This window comes from Littorina saxatilis, linkage group LG6, assembly GCF_037325665.1.
Source record: "Littorina saxatilis isolate snail1 linkage group LG6, US_GU_Lsax_2.0, whole genome shotgun sequence".
NCBI classification, from domain to species: domain Eukaryota; kingdom Metazoa; phylum Mollusca; class Gastropoda; order Littorinimorpha; family Littorinidae; genus Littorina; species Littorina saxatilis.
In genome coordinates this window covers 47,335,627-47,354,340 of record NC_090250.1, presented here as the reverse complement: position 1 = coordinate 47,354,340, position 18,714 = coordinate 47,335,627, and the positions used below count along the sequence as shown (strand labels likewise).

Sequence of the window (18,714 nt, the reverse complement as noted above, 5' to 3'; positions counted from 1 at the left end):
TTACTGTCAGCCATTTTGTTTTTTAAAGTCTGAGAGCGCGCTGTTCAACTCATGTTTGTTTGTTCACACTTGCAAGGTAAGTGAGACAGTATATATATAATTTTTGTGTCCATGTTATAACAAAAGCCCATTTCCTAATGTGAGTGCTACCTGGGATCAAACATTTGTGGGCATGTTGTAGAGAAACGTCTTGTCATTTTTGTTCATAGTTACGTTAGATCTACTCCATTTTTTCTTGTGATATTTTTAGTTAATGCAACATGCATTCATTATTTTCTGTTTGAATTGCTGCTAGAAAGTCCGACAAAATGGATAGCAAAATTATGATTGAAGAGTTGTATTTAAAACACAGTCAGAGGAGTACGGGTTGATTAGATTGTATCAACATCTTTATTTTTCTCTAGCCGAAAATGCCATTCCTTGCATTTAGATCTGTGAACAAACGGGAGGTCACAACAAACGGTTGAGGAGTAAATCAGGAAATCACAAAGTGTACATGTATCATGTGGTCGAATCTCGATCTTCCCAGAGTGGTAAGCAAGATGTGCAGTTTGTTTTTGTTTGAACACACTGTTGACTGATTTGAGGGCCCCAAAGGGGGGGTATCATCACGATCACGGGAAGGGAAATTTTCGCTTTCACGATCACAGTTACCTTGATTTTTGTTTTCACGATCACAAACACCAGTGGCAAATCACGGTCACGGTAAAAGTTGCATGTACAGAAAGCACGTGTCAAAGTAAACACAACCACACAGTAATTCGCTCCTCTGGATCTATTGTTTATTCAACACAAAGTGACAACTGTTGCACTTTTTTATAATTATTTTTTGAATTCTCTTTCATGCACACATAGAAATACATATCATGATTTGTAATCAGTAACAAGAATGTTGTTTTCATTGGGGTTTTCTCTCTCTCTCTCTCTCTCTCTCTCTCTCTCTCTCTCTCTCTCTCTCTCTCTCTCTCTCTCGTTCGTTCTCTCTCTCTCTCTCTCTCTCTCTCTCTCTCTCTCTCTCTCTCTCTCTCTCTACACTCATACACATTCAACCCCCACACCCTCACTCACACACATGAATATATACTTGCACAATTTCACATTTCCAGAGCTAAATCTTGTAAACCCATTTTCTCAAAAACTATTGGGTGGATTGAAATTAAAGTACATGTATGTGTGATGGGTTTTTTATTTTCAACTTTGCCGTACAATTTGAGGTACACCATCGCCTGGTTCCATGGCCTTGAATAAAAAACAGGAATGCTACAGGCCAAAAACGGTTTTACCTGAAAGAAGCGCGCAGTACCAGTAGCGAAGCCACAAGCCTGAGCCTGCGAAGCAGGCGAGCCAACTAGGGGGGTCCGGGGGCATGCCCCCCCGGAACTTTTTCAAAAAACGGTTAAAATCTGTGCAATCTGGTGCATTCTGGGCATCATTTTAGGGGTTGTAATAGTGTTGTGATCTTGTTAAAAATCCCATTTTAGCCTCCCCCCACCACCATTCAACACACCTCCAAACTGGTGAAAACAACACTACTGTGCGCTGGCTTCATTGAGACCGGCGCCCGGTCGCGCGCGTTGCGCGATATTCACACGGATCGTTTTTGCGGAAATTTTTCAACTTCACCGGAAAAAATTTGACTTTACCGGATTTTGAAAACGGCTTTATCGGATTTCCGGCAATTACCGGAAAAGTAGCATGCCTGACAAAATCCCCAACGAACATGACTTTGATCGTCTTTGACATGAGGATCAAGTGACCCAAACTGGCGCGTCTCCCCGCCATTGTTTCTGAATTTAACCCATTGTTGATATTAAAGTTTACAGGCGCTAAAATAAATCCAAGCTTAATGCGAATTTCACTCAAAACTTTTGCACGAAGCCCTTCCATTGGATGAAGTTTGGTAGACTTTTGCAATTTGCCTTCTGATTGGATCTCTTTTTGTCAGTGTGTAATTGGTTCTTTTAAAGGGAAGCAATCGCTCTCAAAATCATATTTCTGAATGTGTTGTTGCTTCCCTTTCAATCGGGGTTGGCTCCTTACCGAATAGACTAGAGGATCATAGAGTGTAATACAGCTGTGAAAAAATGTACGTTGAAAATAAAATGCTTTGCAATAATGCCCATCACGATCACGAAAACAAATGACGATCACGATCACGAGACTTGATTTTTTTGTCATCACGGATCACGGGCAAAGTCCCATCACGATCACAGAAATGGAAATTTCGGCAATCACGGTCACAGAAAGGTCAAAAAACGCCAATCACGATCACGGTTTTAAACCCTTTGGGGCCCTCTGATTTACAGCTTTGGTTTTACTTTGAAGTGTTCACCTCTAAGAGTAATACCTAATATACTGGACTCGCAACGAAATATATAAACAAATGACAATGGACAAAGTTTCGACCTAAAGGTCTTCAACAGGTTAAAAAAAAAATGAAAACAACAATACAAATAACAAAACGACTTATCAGAGAAGATGGCGATGCGCTGTGAAGCATCGCCATCTCTGATAAGTCATTTTGTTATAAATGTATTGTTGTTTTCATTTTTTTTACCTGTTGAAGACCTTTAGGTCGAAACGTTGTCCATTGTCATTTGTTTATATATTTCGTTGCGAGTCCAGTATATTAGGTATTACTCTTAGTTTATTATCTCGCTTGCAGTCACTCCCTGTTTACTCCGTGTTCACCTCTGTTCAGCCACCCGGTTCTCGCCCAGAGTTAGATCTACGTCCAGTCAACAGATAAGAAGTGAATCACAGTGGACGCAGAACCATTCAATTGAAGTTGGCAGAATAATTTCTCAACCCTAGCTGGTAAGTTCTATGTAAGTTTATGTGATCATAGATTGTACACATGTATGATAACTACTTCGGGGTCTCCACTCAATGATAATGTATGAAGTATGCGCGCGTGCGTGTGTGTGTGTGTGCGGCGTGTGTGTGTGTCCCTAGTATACTATGTGTTTGTGCCTGTCTATGTCCCTGAGAGAGTTGATGAACGGGGAAACGGACGATGGGAGTCATTGTGTATAGATCTACCGACATCATTTTCTCTTCACAGTTTCATCTTCTACTGCTACACTTTCAGTAGATTCTACTGCTGCGCTATCAGTAGACGATTTCTGATTGCATTTGGTCTTTGCAGCTTCCCAACAGAATACCACAGAGCACGTTGGAGTGAAAGCTACTACGTCAAGTTCATGAATATCAACTACAGTAGCTATAAAAATCATTTTTTCCGTTTCTTTGTGAAATGGGGGCGCCATATGTCCATTAATTGCATATTGAGCATTATATGCATAGAATGCATTCTATGCGCATAGAAGGCATTCTATGTTCTTAGAAACATTATATGCGCATAGAATGCATTGTGTGCATAGAATGCATTCTGTGTCAATCGTAAATTTGTATCTGAACAAAGAATTTATTTGTATAACATGAAATATTATTCTATAAATGCTATAGAATGTAGTTCTATACATTGGATTCAATTCTATACTTACAGGATTTGAATCTTTGTTACAGAGTAAGATTTCATATATTTGAATTTGATTCTTTGTTTAAAAAAAAAAGTAGTTGAATTTAATTCTATTGCAATAGAATTAAATTATATCTGTAAAATGCATTCTATGGTGATCACAGAATGAATTGCGGCGCGGCACATAGAATGCATTTTGCACAAAGAATAATGTACACATGGAATACATTGTGAACATTTCATATTATTGTGTACACAAAGAATCAAATTCTGTGATAACTGATATATCAGTATTATCACAAACTAATCAATTCTGTAACATAGAAATGAATTTTATAACAGGGAATTTTGTTCTATAACATAGAATTATTTCAATGTAAAGAATGTCATTCCCTGTTATATAATTCAATTCGACGTAGAGAATAAACATTTATGTTATACAAATGAATTGTTGGTTCACATACAAAATGCATAATACTAAAGAATACATTCTATGCACATAGAAAGCATTCTATGCAAAGAATGCTTTCTGTGGGCAGATAATGCATTCTAGATCTATGCACAAAGAAAGCTATTTTATGCGTATAGAATGCATTCTCTATGCATAGAACGCATTACATGCATAGAATGCACAATATAGAATTAATAAACACATGGTGCCCCGTACTCAGTTGCTTTTCCTAATACATAAAACAGTGTCACTAAGAAATTAACAAGGAGAAAAAGAAAGAAAACGGTCATATTTCCTTTTGTGTTATCTTTTGGTGCATGGGTTCATGGGGGGTTCAAATCCTGTAACCGACTGGTTCACAGTGTACCGCGACATTGCTTCGACCACCAAATGATGCTTACATACGATTGCATTGGCGTGCTCTCTCTCTCTCTCTCTCTCTCTCTCTCTCTCTCTCTCTCTCTCTCTCTCTCTCTCTCTCTCTCTCTCTCTCTCTCTCTCTCTCTCTCTCTCTTCTAAATCATTTCACAATGCTGTGTACAGTTACTGTGTGTGTGTGTGTGTGTGTGTGTGTATGTGTGTGTGTGTGTGTGTGTATCACAATATAATGGCTTGACAGCTGTTCAGGTTGCCTGTTTAATTTCTGCGCAGATTCTACACACACCCCACAGCCGGCACCTCGATGAGGACTGACGATGGACTTGTGATGGCTTTATGCCCTGCTGCACGAAGAACATCATAGTTCAATAATGGTTGGGTGGTTGTTTTCTCAGAAAGGTTTCAATTGATACACTCCCCCTTTTTTTCTTCTTTTTCTTTGTGTTTCTCTCCCTATCGTTTTGTATCCTTAGCGGATTATGACTTTATTCGGTTATTCTGCAGAAAAACAAATGCCGCTGCAGAAGAAAATTGTTTTTCTGCAGCAACTTTGAATAATGTCATCATCCGCTGAAGCATTGTTTTTTTCTGCTAAGGATTTGTTTTGTCTTTCATATCGTATGTCACTAGCATCATAGTTGCATATCATTTACATTTGGGAACTTTCAAAACTGATCCGGCGAAAGTATACGAAATTTGCGTGTGGAGTTCCTGGCCCGATCTAAAAAGAACGAAAATTTTATATTTGAAATAAAAGTATAGTTTGGAGGGGGAAAAAAGGTAACAAAATAATTTGATAAAGGCTGTATGCATGGTCAGTTTTACTTGCTTAATACCAATAGCCATATCATCTCACTTTAAACATACGAATCCTGGGACTGTCTGTTACATGTTTTCACACACACAAAATTCATAGGGAGAAAAATGAAGGGGAGGGGGGGGGGGGGGGGGGGGGGGGTGGGGGATAACAGTGAGGATGTACTGATCGGACCGTGCGTGGCCGATAAAAGGTCAGAGTAGAGCAACGCCCCATTGCCTCGCGCGCGGCTTCAGTAGCTGGCAGAAAGCACACCACCTACTCGCCGTGTACCAATAAAAGTTGTTATATTTAGTCAAGTTTTGACTAAATATTTTAACATCGAGGGGGAATCGAAACGAGGGTCGTGGTGTATGTGCGTGTGTGTGTGCGTGTGTGTGTGTGTAGAGCGATTCAGACTAAACTACTGGACCGATCTTTATGAAATTTGACATGAGAGTTCCTGGGTATGAAATCCCCAGACGTTTTTATATTTAGTCAAGTTTTGACTAAATATTTTAACATCGAGGGGGAATCGAAACGAGGGTCGTGGTGTATGTGCGTGTGTGCGTGTGTGCGTGTGTGCGGTGTGTGTGTGTGTGTGTAGAGCGATTCAGACTAAACTACTGGACCGATCTTTATGAAATTTGACATGAAAGTTCCTGGGTATGAAATCCCCATACGTTTTTTTCATTTTTTTGATAAATGTCTTTGATGACGTCATATCCGGCTTTTCGTGAAAGTTGAGGCGGCACTGTCACGCCCTCATTTTTCAACCAAATTGGTTGAAATTTTGGTCAAGTAATCTTCGACGAAGCCCGGGGTTCGGTATTGCATTTCAGCTTGGTGGCTTAAAAATTAATTAATGACTTTGGTCATTAAAAATCTGAAAATTGTAAAAAAAAATAAAAATTTATAAAACGATCCAAATTTACGTTTATCTTATTCTCCATCATTTGCTGATTCCAAAAACATATAAATATGTTATATTCGGATTAAAAACAAGCTCTGAAAATTAAATATATAAAAATTATTATCAATTTTTTTTTCTCCAAATCAATTTAAAAACACTTTCATCTTATTCCTTGTCGGTTCCTGATTCCAAAAACATATAGATATGATATGTTTGGATTAAAAACACGCTCAGAAAGTTAAAACAAAGAAAGGTACAGAAAAGCGTGCTATCCTTCTTAGCGCAACTACTACCCCGCTCTTCTTGTCAATTTCACTGCCTTTGCCATGAGCGGTGGACTGACGATGCTACGAGTATACGGTCTTGCTGAAAAATGGCATTGCGTTCAGTTTCATTCTGTGAGTTCGACAGCTACTTGACTAAATATTGTATTTTCGCCTTACGCGACTTGTTTTCATTTTTTTGATAAATGTCTTTGATGACGTCATATCCGGCTTTTCGTGAAAGTTGAGGCGGCACTGTCACGCCCTCATTTTTCAACCAAATTGGTTGAAATTTTGGTCAAGTAATCTTCGACGAAGCCCGGACTTCGGTATTGCATTTCAGCTTGGTGGCTTAAAAATTAATTAATGACTTTGGTCATTAAAAATCTGAAAATTGTAAAAAAAAATAAAACTTTTATAAAACGATCCAAATTTACGTTTATCTTATTCTCCATCATTTGCTGATTCCAAAAACATATAAATATGTTATATTCGGATTAAAAACAAGCTCTGAAAATTAAATGTATAAAAATTATTATCAAAATTAAATTGTCCAAATCAATTTAAAAACATTTTCATCTTATTCCTTGTCGGTTCCTGATTCCAAAAACATATAGATATGATATGTTTGGATTAAAAACACGCTCAGAAAGTTAAAACAAAGAGAGGTACAGAAAAGCGTGCTATCCTTCTTAGCGCAACTACTACCCCGCTCTTCTTGTCAATTTCACTGCCTATGCCGTGAGCGGTGGACTACGAGTATACGGTCTTGCTGCGTTGCATTGCGTTCAGTTTCATTCTGTGAGTTCGACAGCTACTTGACTAAATATTGTATTTTCGCCTTACGCGACTTGTTTCATTTTTTTGCATCAAGCTGAACCAAGCGACCCTAATGTAATCATAGCAGAAGACATGTGATCGAAAATGTGTCATGTGACTTAGCAGCTGACAAGTCTGTCAAGAAAAGAAGCGTTCGTTGCGATTCGTAATGGCGACATTCGAGCGAAGTTCCTGTTCCTATTGAGCAGTTTTTCTTCTTTCATAATAATGGCTTTACTGGTTACAAGAGAGCACCGAGTCATTGCAGTATGTATATATCTGTATCTGTATCTGTAGGTTACGTCGCTAGCATCCAGATTGCTGGCTTTGGCGCGACGGGTGGGTGTGCGCAGCGACGTCGCTTGATCAAGTTGATGTCTTTTGTGCAGTACGCTTTATTTAGTTGTTGCTGGTCTGCGTTTGTGTTTTCAGTTTGCATGCGCAGCCCGCTAAACACACCGCAAACCCCCCCTCCCTGTACGTTGGTCCAAGCGAAGTTCAGTTGTATGATTTACTCTTTGATTTGATTTGTTCTGCTGCATTAGCATTGCTTCGACAACGTAACCGTTCGCAGCTGTTGTTGTTTGTTGTTGCTGCTGTGTATGCAGATATGCAGCCTGGCTGTTGGAACTGTTCTTTCTCAAAGGTGTTTTGGCAGTTTTTCTTTAGGAATTCGTTTTTGTTAAGTTTGTTGTATACGTACAGATTTCTAACTGTGTGCAGTTTTGATTAACAGTTATATTTGATATAATTACTACTTTAAAACACTCTTTTAGTTTAGATTTTTAATCTTTATTCTATTGTAGAAAGAGACTGAGGAGGAGGAAGAAGATCATTACCTTAGTTTGATTGTTATTTTGCAGGTTGTGAAACTGCAAAACAAGTAGGAATGATTGGGAGACTTCCAAGGGTGTAAAGCAAATGTCATGGAACAATTTGCACTCTTCTGTTTGACAGTGAACATGTGTGAGTATTTCAGTTTTCACTCTCTTGTAAATCACTTGAGAGACCAATATAATATTTTACACGGGAAAGGATAATCCTTCCAGGAAATATACCAACCTCAACGACCTGGCTGCTCTTTTTATGTGTAAAATGTTTAAAAAAAATATGAGATAATTTTGCATTCTGACACAGGTGTAACAAAAACCAATTGTGCACAGAAAGGAGCCTGGTTCAATTACAGCAGCACATACGTACAATTGTAGGATGCAGTATAACTTCTTCTTCTGCGTTCGTGGGCTGAAACTCCCATGTACACTCGTGTTTTTTGCACGAGTGGAATTTTACGTGTATGACCGTTTTTACCCCGCCATTAAGGCAGTCATACGCCGCTTTCGGAGGAAGCATGCTGGATATTTTCGTGTTTCTATAACCCACCGAACTCTGACATGGATTACAGGATCTTTTCCGTGCGCACTTGGTCTTGTGCTTGCGTGTACACACGAAGGGGGATAAGCCACTAGCAGGTCTGCACATAAGTTTACCTGGGAGATCGGAAAAATCTCCACACTTAACCCACCAGGCGGCCGCGACCGGGATTCGAACCCTCGACCTTCCGATTAAGAGGCCGACATCTTACCACCACGCCACAGCGCCCGTCAGTATAACAATTATCATGTAACAGGTTCAGCAGATGTTGTGATTTACGAGAGTGTTTAAAGAAAGGGAAGGACAGTCGATCTTCAACAAGTTTGAACTACATTTGGCCTACGATTTGATCTGCGATCAGCTCCTGATTGGATCGCGGGAATAAATCTCACGATTGAATCGCCCGTGTGACACCAACTTAAGTTTTCTTGCAGATCTGTGGTTTGTAATTCATGTAGTGAAAGCAACTAGTGTCAGTGCAGGGATGTTGCTACAAATTCATACCAAAAGGACAAATGTCCTAGATATATATTCAGCATCAATAGGACATTTGACCGCTTTCAGAAATTTCAATAGGACGTCAGGATTTTTTCATTTTCAAGAATGACACTCGCCGTGTTTCCCCCTGTTTTTGACCCTAATGTAGCACAGGATGCCGTTGAATAGTCAAATGTGTTCAGCTTTTGTTGAACTTTGGCAGGCTTTAGATTTTTTTTGGTGGCATAACTCAGTGCGCTTCATCAAAATGTCTCGAACTGAAAGCAAAAGCAGAAGCAAGACTTAGTCAGCTGGAGTTGTCTCCCATACTCCTAACTTTAATGTGCTGCAGACGGGTGTCACCCAAACGCAAGATCCGCACTGCACAACTTCAGTGCACCTGTATGCGAGAGTGCTTGGTCGCTTTTTGAAAATGTGTATCTTGAAAGGAACATTAACGAATATCGCGCTGTCCGAAGGAATTGATTTCTTATCGGACAATGCCAGCGCTTAGTTCAAAACCGTAGGACATCTGACCGCCATGCGGCTATGTGAATCGGACATTTGAGCCTCTAAATCGGTCTATGTCCGATGTCCGACGCCTAACGACATCCCTGCAGTGGAAGATTTGTCCAGTCTTTTCGGCCAATGAAGCATCATACATTTTATGCCGACAGAAGTCTTTTTGGGACAACATGATGATTGACTTCATTTATGTGCCAAAAGGCAAAGATATCGACAAGAATGAATGCTTTTGACATTAAATGAAACATTTATAGACAGTTTCCAACTCACCAGAGCTGCCAAAGAGCCTTCACTTGTGCAAAATGATGATTGTAATCAGACGGGTATCAGAAACAATCTCTTGGTAACCTGCACATCTCCCTCCATGGCGACGTGACAGCGCGCATTTGTTTGTTTATCGCGTAACAACACAGTTCAACTTTGTGTATAAAATATCATCAATGTGTGGCGTGTAATCTCCGAATCAGTGCGTTCCCAGGGTAATTCAGTGTGAGTTGAGGTAGCCTGCGCATCATGTGTGACGGCATGAACAAATTTGATAGCAATATTTTATACGGGAAGTAAATTTAATTGATTCTGGCTCAGTCTTATAGATTTTGAATGCAGTGTTTTGGTCGTGTATATGCTTTTCTACTTTGAAGCTCATTTGGAGCGTTACGCTGATCAAAGTTAGGTACTCAAAGTGTGACATCAGTCCTATGCAGGTTACGCCTTGAAACACACTCGCATTTCACAAAGACACTAATAAATGGCAACATTTCTGTTTTATTAGATAATATTTAAACAATAAGAACATAGATACGATTGTTATTAACAACATAAAACGTGAGGCAAGTCGGCAAAGACACTCCTAGTGTTCTTTTCCATTTTGGGTCGCCACATTTGCTACCATTTTCACAATAAATTTTAATATTACCATATGAGTTGTTCTTTGCTACTGGTCACAAGTGGGGGTCAGCTCACACGGACGCATTTTTCAATACATTCTAGGGGAGAAACTGGTCACAAAGTACCCAGTACATGACAGAGAGATAGGAGAATCGGCACAATCAAGAAAATACCAAATTCATTCAATAAATATGGAAATATTAAGATTTACTGTGAAAATGCTAGCAAAAATGGCGTCCAAAAACGGGAACGCACACTTGGTGCGTCTTTGAAGACTTACCTCCCGTTCTGTGTTGTTGATAATAGTCGTGTTTGTGCTGTTTTTGTTTAAATAGTATCTTATAAAACGGATGCAGTCCTAGAAATGTTGCAAATTATTGTTGTCTTTGTGAAATGCGAGAGTGTTCTGAGGCGTAATCTGCATACGGCTGATGTCCCACATAGGGTACCCCACTTCGATCAGCGTTTCACTCCAAATGTGCTTCATAGTAGAAAAGCAGATACACTTCCAAAACACTGCATAACAGATCTACAAGACTGAACCAGAATCATTGAAATTTACTTCCTGTATAAAATATTGCAATTAAATTTGCTCACGCGGTCCCACATGCAACGCAGGTTACCTTCGCCTTCGATTCAAAGTAACTCCACGCTAACTGAATTACCATCGAAACGCGGATAATGAACTGATTCGGAGATTACACGCCACACATTTATGATATTTTACACACAATTTTCAACTGTGTTGTTTCGCGATAAACAGCCATAAACAAACAAATGTGGCGCCGTCACGTCGCTTCCGAAGGAGAAACGCAGCTGGTTACCAAGAGATTGTTTCCGATACATGTACCTGTCGGATTAAAATCATTGTTTTTCACGAATGAAGGCTCTTTGGCATATCTGGTGAGTTGGAAACTGTCTATGAATGTTTCATTTAATGTCAAATGCGTACATTCTTGTCGATATTGTTACCTTTGGGCTCATAAATGAAGTCAATGGTCGTGTTTTCCAAAAGTGACTTTTGTCAGCATAGAACTTACTGTGCTTTGATCATTGACTGAGAAGAATCTTCCGATGACACTAGTTCATTTCACTACGCGACTGCAGATCTGCAAGGAAACTTATGGCAGGGGAAATAAGCTTAACTGAAGACGAATAAGCGGAGTAACTGTTCTTCAACGGATTGCTCTCACTGATCTAAATATTTAGATCTTGTCGTCTGCTAGTAAGTAGTCTTCGGTCGTCTGAAAGTCACATCTATTTCGACTGTGTGCATCGATCCGTGTAGTGAAATGTTGATCTGTCATGATTTGGCAACATAACTTCGCTACATGTGCTTCGAGTGTATCTCCCCGTTAACCATTTGAAAACGTCTTTTAACAAGACCATGTTTCGACAGCCCAGACAGGGAGGATCCTCGATAGCTCACAGGGTATATAATGTTTTCCGCTGTTTTTTTTAAAGAATCCTTTCAAATTTACTATTCCAAAAGTAGATCTACCTTATGACACGACTCGAGTGGCAAAGAACATTCTCTGCAATTCCTGTCTCAGTCCGTGCAGCCGTTTCGGGTCCTATCGTCATCATACAAACATACACACAGACACACAAGAACCAGCTTTAAAAGTTAGATTATTTAAGAACCATGTGAACCAGTGATTTTTTCTTATGTACATCAGATACTTCTGCTTCTGCAGTATTTCTGCTTTCTGAAAAGCTATATTTCAAAAACAAAACTAAAGATTTGAATTTTGACCACTTTTCCCCCTTTCTGTCAGTAGTACTGAAGAACAACTCGCATGTATTGAATGATCGTAGTATTTTCTTTGATTGTGCTGATTTTACTATCTCTCTTTTATGTACTGGGTGCTTTGTGACCAGTTTCTCCCCTGGACTGTATTGAAATATGTGCATGTTTGTGTGAGCAGCATGACCCCCACTTGTCACCAGTAGCAAAGAACAACCTCATTATTATGCAATAGCAGATATTTTGTACAAATATTTGCTCTTCTTTTTAATAGATTTACTTTAAATATTTTTCAGAGTTCTAAATGGTTGGCTACACTGTAGCAGTGACTGTTGGGTGAAGGATCAACTTCAGCTCATTTTCTGACCTCATGGATGATCAACATGTATGCAGATTCTGCTGATCGCCTGAGCTTCCTGGGTGTGTACATATTTGTATCTATATTATTAAAAGGCCCACTTTGATCGCCTGAAAGTTTGTATGACACATGCAGTTCCTATACCCTCCAAGGATTGTTTAAACTAGAACGCAATACTAACTCTGGTTTAAGTTTAAGTTTAAGCCATGAAGCTCAAACTGCTTTCTTTCGCTTATGCCTCTTTGCTGATTTGTTTGCATTTTGGCATAAATTTAGACACATTTACGGCAAATCAGTAAGCTAAAATCCAGAAGAATCTGTCAAGAATCGCCTTAGCGAAAAGCATGCAAGTGCTTTACATAGGGCCACATTCAGAGACTGTAGAGTACACAGAGACCATTCATACTTCTTTGCGCCAAGGTAGGACTGGCTATGTCTTTAACACGGCTTTGTCAACATACTGTCATTTCTGTCCGGCCAACAGTGCTGCAAAGATTCATTGGATTGAAAAATGTGTCCGTTATCGTTTGTGAAATTTTTTTTTTTAATTAAAAGACCTGGAAAAAAGCCCCAGAACAGATTATATAATAATTGATTTTAAATTTTCGTTTTAAATCAGTGTCTTTTCACAAACTAGCCTTTGTTATTTTGAATGCATAGTTCAGTCTTAGAGTGAGAGAATGTGTGAGGCATAAATTGCTTTTGACAACAACAAAAGTTCCCGTTGAATCGAGAAGCTCCCCCAAAATCATTTTTATTACACATGCCTATTATAAGCCAGCATAGTGCAAGCAGATTTATTTGTGCATGTGCTTGTATGTACAAAGACAGATCATTTGTACAAGTGTTGGCTCTTCATTTTTAATTATTTTTTCAGGATCCTTAGTTGGGGGTTCCACGGTATCTGTGACTTTTGGGCAACATATCGAGTTCTGGTGGTTTTTTGACCTAATGGATCAACATGTGTGCAGACCTGCTGAGTACTTGAGGTAAATTGGTGCAATTAGATATATTGTTCTGCCTACCTGAGAGATACCACCCATGTGATAAATGAACCATCTCTTCACAGGCGTGTCTATCATGTAAATGAGGTTGGTTTAAACAACATGCCTGACAGGGATGTCATTTTCCACTGCTTATGCAAAATCTCCGAGACAAACTTCATTCTCATGGCAAGCCCAAAAGTGTTGCAAGAATGACTTAGCATCTGTGACTTTGTAATCATGAGCAGTGGAATATGAGGTCCCTGCCAGACTAGCTAAATTGACATGACCTCAATGATATTCCCACATGTGGGTGTATGGTTTAGTTATTACATGGGTTATCTCTCCGGTACATAGGATGAAAACAGAATACTACATGGCTTGCTGTGTGGCACCAGATTTACACTTATTGCTTTTCAAATGTTGAAATATTCACTTTTACTTTTGTAAACCTGGTAACACACAGTAGGCCATGTAGTGTTCTCTATTTGTATCATTGAAACGCTTCTGTCCGTCAATCACACTTTAAATTGCCTTACATTTTGGATGACATATATGCCACCCCTTTGGTATTCCTCTAATAGTTTTAGCTAAATAGAAAACTTAGTTTCAGCTAATCGCTATGGAGTATTCTTTCTTTCTTTATTTGGTGTTTAACGTCGTTTTCAACCATTCAAGGTTATATCGCGACGGGGAAAGGGGGGAGATGGGATAGGGGAAAGGGGGGAGATGGGATAGAGCCACTTGTTAATTGTTTCTTGTTAACAAAAGCACTAATCAAAAAATTGCTCCAGGGGCTTGCAACGTAGTACAATATATGACCTTACTGGGAGATTGCAAGTTTCCAGTACAAAGGACTTAACATTTCTTAAAAATTGCTTGACTAAAATCTTTACAAACATGGACTATATTCTTTACAAGAAACACTTAACAAGGGTAAAACAGACCTGTTTACCCTCCCGGATTGTCCGGAATTATTACGGATTTGGGGTCTAAATTCCGGTATTACGGAATACTACCGAAAATTCCGGAAATTCCGGTCGAGAGAACCTTTTTCTTGCGTGGAAATTCGAAGTCGAAATTGTGGTAGTCACCAGGACTGTGATTTCAAGGCTGACCGAAACAGCCTTTTCTGCGCATGTGCACAGCAAGGTATTTGTCGGATTCCGCGGATTTGAGATCGACATTGGTCCGAAAGGTAATATAGGGCCGATCTCTGTGGGGACGAAATGCCAACCAAAAAAGCGAAAGTTGTACAGAAATATCGGCAAAACTATTAAGTCAAGTGGCGGTGTCTGGTGAAGTTTAAGAAGAGCGAACCACATTCATTTTGGTGATCAACTTGAGATCAGTGCAACAACAAAGCTAGTCAGTTACGAGTCACGTCGCGGCACGTACACAAATGAACATGGAAACAAACAAAAACACAAAAATATATTTGGCAAAACATGAGCCTGCTTCGCATCGAGTTTATTTGACCTAGGTCTCTACTTCCACAGAATCTCTCAGACCTGCGAACCGATCTCTCACTACGGTCAGTCGCGCCAGAGACATAGATGTAGGTCGAGTATGGTCGCGCTCATCAGTTACTTGGCTGTTGCCGAAATTCAAGTCTTTCTGAGTCTAAAACTGATCTCCATTAATATTTCTCCAAAATAGCAAAGATCACAGTTCTTTGAATCGAAAAACTTACAACAAAATGTTTAAATGAAATAAACGAATCGGTCCTCTAAAATTAAAGGTAGCTTCTGGAGAGAGTTATTATGACTGGTTTTAATGCAGGATGTCTGATGTGACAGAATGTAAGGTGGTTTTGTTCACATGCATCTTCAAGTGACTGTAAATAGTCCAGGGGTGGGGGTGGGGGATGTTACAGGGGATGTCAAAAAAGCAAAAAAACAACAACAAAAATTCAGTCTGTGGGAAAAAAACTAAAGACATTTTCTGTCTGTGAAATTGTTGTTGTTGTCTGGAGCAGATATCAATGAAGATAAATTGCCATTATTTAATACTAACTTTAAAAGAAATAATGAGTGGCTGCTGACACCAATTTATCATGTTTAAAATCAAGGATAAACTACAAATTGTTTATAAAATAGCTAAAATTCTTCAGCCAGACCCCCCTCCCCCCAACCCCTGGACCGCAGGTTGTACACCCCCCCTCTAGCTCTCTTGCTCCGCCCCTGAATACTGTGGTGTTTTGTTTTTTTTAGATAAAGTAAACTTGTCTTAGTTAACTTGCATATTATATATCAGGTGTCGCGTGTTTGTGTGTGTGTGTGTCATCGAGCTTCTGTGTGTGTAGTACAATACTGTTGAACATGGTTATCAATTTTGTACTTGTTTTGCATGGTAGCGCGCAAATAAACGTGTCGCTTAATCGTTTTCGAGCTGGTTTATGGTTGATAAAAAAGATTACTCAAAGATGCCTCAAATTACGGAAAAGTACCAGCTGCATTCCTGATTTTCATTTTGGGGGGTAAACAGGTCTGGTAAAAGGAGAAACAGAACCGTTAGTCGCCTCTTACAACATGCTGGCAAGCATCGGGTAAATTGTTTCTCGTCCCAACCAATATGGGACTCCCCCTAACCCGCGGGGGGTGCTATGGAGTATGCAAACACTTGAATTATATGCGATGAAACACTCAAGCTGCTTTCTCTTGCTTATAGCTGAGAGCAGCACTGCAGCAGTGACTGTCGGGTGGAGGATCAATGGATCAACGTACATGAGTGCAGACCTGCTGAGCACCTTATCTTCTTGGGTGTGTATAGATGTATATACATTTATTGTATTAATAAATTGTCACACACACACACAGATATACTGTTAAACACATTCACGCCTGCACACATGCAAGCACAAACACACGCACCAGCACGTTTCAAACGCCCACCACCACCACCGTCTCAGTCGGTGCAGCTGTTTCGGAGCCCTTAGTTTTATAAGTTAGATATGCACTGAAAGCCACAACACTTTTAAGTTAGCTTTCATTATCATTCTCTTAACTCATTGTCTCCCAGGTACGGATATATCCGTACCCACTCATATGGCTCAATCTGACCTGGTACAGATATATTTGTACACACAGTCACTTCCTGTAATGTCGATCTAACGCCTGCATTCCAGCACAGTTCCTACACAGTTACCACAATTCTGAGTGACCTGCTGCAGCACAGCTGGTCTCGGCTAAAGATAACTTGGTCAACATAGGTGGGGTAGAAAGTGTTAAAGTATGGCCCTATTTGCTTCAGTTAGCATGCTTTCTCATAGTCATACTGCTGTCATTGCAGGTTCCATTCCATGCTCTGGTGTGGGTGTCATATGCAAGAGAGCCTCCTGTTGACTTCCCGGCAGATATGTGCATGGTGAAGGACCTTGATACCACTTACAGACGTCAAAGCAGATACCATTAGAGAACAACCAGAACTGTTCAGCGGGTGCCATCGGCGAACATGAATACAAGTTACAGAACAGGAAAGCATATGTCACTGGCTAAGGGAACCGGACATCAGCTACTATAAACTTAATCAGATGCCTGTAGCAAATAATCTGGACACCAATCACAAATCAAACAGATGTGGAGGACAGAGAACATTGCATTTGATTATTGCCATATATGATTGTAACCCTGTTTGGGAAAAAAGGGACATAAGCCACACTATATACTTTCTGGTTGCATGCTGAATACTCTCCATTGAACATTCAGTGAGTTTTGACTCACCTGGGCCAGAATGTATGTGTCGAGGATAGAGAACTGATAAGTCTCTTATCCCGGGGTTAGTTCAAAAACAACATGGCGGCGGTCGCACTTCAAGTGCTAAGAAACCGTGTTTTCACACACAGGAATAACCTGTTTGATGTATATGAACTGTTAAAAACTTTTCGGTTTTGCCGCGCTGATTTGTGTGACCACTGCCGGTGTTAAAAACGAATTTGAACTTCAAGTCGAAATGGCGATCCACCCAGCCCCTCCCTTTCCCTCCAACTTACTTCACTTGAATCCTAGAACAAATGTCCTTGTTGGACCGCATTTTGCCTTACCTAATGTGAATTTGCACAAGAAAACAACGCGAAGAAAACAATGGCACGAGAACAAGACCGGAACCCAGTTCAAAAAAACATTTCGTCACGCTTTTCATGACGTCAACGTCTACATTGATCATTTAGAACAGAGCGACGTCACCTTTCGAACGCGGATTCCTGAATTTAGAACAACCTTGACATTCTATCATGCGCAGAGATTCGGAAATCCCCTTGCCAAAAATAGATTGAGGGGAATGCTTGGGTTAGTTATCTTTTCTGTAGTCTCGACTCATGCATTGCGCTAAAGTATCGATGATATCCTGGGGATAGATAGACCGAGCTAAGCTTTTATCCCGGGTTAAGATAGACCTGGACACATACATTCCGGCCCTGGTGACTAATCGGGCTGACTTACAATGGGTAGACAGAATTGAACATTGTTGTTTGCTTGGATGGTTTTCAAGGTAGAATTTACAAAGTTAACACACTGCTATGGTTTGATCAATTTCAAACATGACCACATGTGGCATTTTTTCAAAACCACATTTTTGACAAATATCGAGGATGTGTTGCAAAAGCATGTGTTCATATTTTTCTGAAATGTTTTTAAAGCTAGATCTTTGATACTTCACAGGCTATTGAAGTTGGATGACCTCTAGATGTGACCCATGTCAAGTTGACCCTCATAAACTTTTAAGTTCACAGAGGGGTTGAGTTCTTTAAAAAAAAATAATAATAACAGAGAAATAGTATTATTTTCAATGTGTTTGAAGCAAGATCTTTGTAACTAAATAACTTTTTCTATGTAAAGTCACACACATACAGGGTTGGATGACATCAAGTCAGCTTGATATATTGCATTAATCAATTTCAAGGTCAATAATAGTGACAATTATTGTCTCACTTGATTGTTCAGAGTTAGGTTCTTGTCACGTCCAGATGCAGGTTACAGGTTTTTTTCATGTACTGATGTTATCATGTAGGCATGGTCACTTTCAAAGCTAATCATAGAAATTAACTTGGCTGAAGGGGAGATAATTTTGATAAAATATGTGTTGTGCTAAAGATGAATTCCCACAAAGAAGAGTGCTATAATAATTAAATCTCTTTTGTGCATTTTATTGTTACTTGTTCTGGTTAACAGGGTTATAACAAAATTGAATTAAAACTGTCTCTGCTTTGGGACATTTACCAAAAATCAACAGCTTGGTAACTCACTGTGCAAGATAGACACCTTTTT

General features: G+C 39.6%; 1 protein-coding gene and 1 long non-coding RNA gene across 7 annotated transcripts in view; both read left to right on the top strand.

Moving 5' to 3' along the window:
* The window catches only part of LOC138969365 (minichromosome maintenance domain-containing protein 2-like), a 40,253-nt gene that overhangs the window by 1,248 nt on the left and 20,291 nt on the right, over positions 1–18,714 (top strand). The window lies entirely within an intron of this gene.
* Positions 2,570–18,714, top strand: part of LOC138969364 (uncharacterized) — a 16,271-nt gene continuing 126 nt past the window's right edge. Inside the window, exons 1-8 of one of the 5 annotated variants that reach the window (XR_011456434.1) lie at positions 2,570–2,817; positions 4,584–4,684; positions 7,399–7,489; positions 7,965–8,067; positions 12,406–12,529; positions 13,345–13,456; positions 16,121–16,212; positions 16,742–18,714. The exon at positions 16,742–18,714 is cut by the window's right edge and continues 126 nt beyond it. This is a non-coding gene — a long non-coding RNA (uncharacterized lncRNA). Of the gene's footprint in view, positions 2,818–4,583; positions 4,710–6,936; positions 7,369–7,398; positions 7,490–7,964; positions 8,068–12,405; positions 12,530–13,344; positions 13,457–16,120; positions 16,213–16,741 lie in introns of those variants that run through there. The other 4 variants (XR_011456435.1, XR_011456436.1, XR_011456433.1 and 1 more) reach the window with 4 other exon arrangements.